The sequence below is a fragment of the Chinchilla lanigera genome, unplaced genomic scaffold (genome assembly GCF_000276665.1).
Source record: "Chinchilla lanigera isolate Chin_1 unplaced genomic scaffold, ChiLan1.0 scaffold00105, whole genome shotgun sequence".
Classification (NCBI taxonomy): Eukaryota; Metazoa; Chordata; class Mammalia; order Rodentia; family Chinchillidae; genus Chinchilla; species Chinchilla lanigera.
This window is the reverse complement of record NW_004955506.1, coordinates 6753392-6754712: the sequence shown is the minus strand read 5'-3', so window position 1 is coordinate 6754712 and position 1321 is coordinate 6753392. Positions and strand designations below refer to the sequence as shown.

General features: G+C 47.5%; 1 long non-coding RNA gene across 1 annotated transcript in view; it reads left to right on the top strand.

Moving 5' to 3' along the window:
- The first annotated feature begins 922 nt into the window (after positions 1-922).
- LOC106146938 overlaps positions 923-1321 on the top strand; it is a 2721-nt gene continuing 2322 nt past the window's right edge. The window contains exon 1 of the long non-coding RNA XR_001231586.1: positions 923-1167. This is a non-coding gene — a long non-coding RNA (uncharacterized LOC106146938). The remainder of the gene's footprint in view (positions 1168-1321) is intronic.

The window sequence follows — 1321 nt, the reverse complement described above, 5'->3', positions numbered from 1 at the left end:
TTTTTTTACCTGAGAGATTATTTCTGATCTGATGTCTTCTATGGCCTGATGGAGTTGTTTCTTTACAGAAATTTTAGGTGTATGACTTCAGGCTCTTCTGTGTTGATGTCTTCTGGACTTGTTCTGGGTGTAGAGGTCTAAGATTGCATATTGCTTCTTCATTTTGTCATTTTTGGAGATCCAGAGGTTCTCTTCAGCTCAGCCTCACTCCTACGATTGTGTGGGAGTGGCGGGTTAGGGTCCAAAAATCCCCAGTGCTCCGTGTGGCTCCTGTGCTGGTGTGTGGTGGCAAGGTGGAGTCCCAGATGCTCATGAAACTTTCTTGCGTTCAGTTGGCTCCCAGGCCAATGGGGAGGGGCAGGCGAGTCTCACTGGATTTCCTGAAGCTGTCTGGGGTGCAGCCTGGCTTGTACAAGGGTGGGAAGGATGCAGATTGTGGTCACTGAGGCTTCAGATGTTGCCCAGGACCTAGCCCAGTTCCCACATGAGTAGGGATGATGGTGGAGTCCCTGATGCTACTGACTCTGTGCGCCTTTCAGCTGGGCTCCCACAGGGGCAAGGGTCATGCTCAGAGTGACCACAGAGGTCCCAGAAGTTGCTCAGGGCTCTGCCTGCTGCACACGCTGATGAAGTAGGCACAGTGGCAGCTCACCAGGGTTCCTGAAGATGTCTGGGGTTCAGCCCAGCACCTGCAGGCACACTAGGGGTGCAGGGAGTGGCCACCAAGGTCCCAGAGGGTGACCAGGGCTCTGCCTGCCTCACACACTGGTCTGGGAGGTGTGGGTGTGGCTCACCGGGGTTCCTGTAATGCCTGGGGTTCAGCCCAGCACCAACAGTCATACTAGGGGTGCCGAATATTTTTAACTGGTGGAGCCTTCAGTTTTTCCAATTCTGTGTGAAAATATGGAAAGATTCGCACTACAGTAAGCTCTGTGGATATGAGGTATGTGTTATGGTCTTTAGTTGACCCAGTTTTGTTGGGGGACAGGAAAAAACTCATTGTGGAGAGAAACCTATGAATGTATGCATTGTGACAATACAAATTCTTTGTTGCCTCTGCAGTTTCTTCACTCTTGTCTCTTTTGCGTCAGTCATTTACTAGGTCACAGGAATTTCAAAGTCATTTTGTAACATTTTTCTCCATGGGTTGTTTGAAAAGAATTTCTGGTAGGTAGCTAAATTCCATTTTTTTATAATTAAAAAAATGATAGTTTTCTCTTATTTTTAGGCCATTGGAAAAAAGTGAGTCTTGCTCATTGGGATTTTCCTTACCATTGTTATAAGATGGTTTCTGTATTATCTTCACACATTCTGTGTAGTC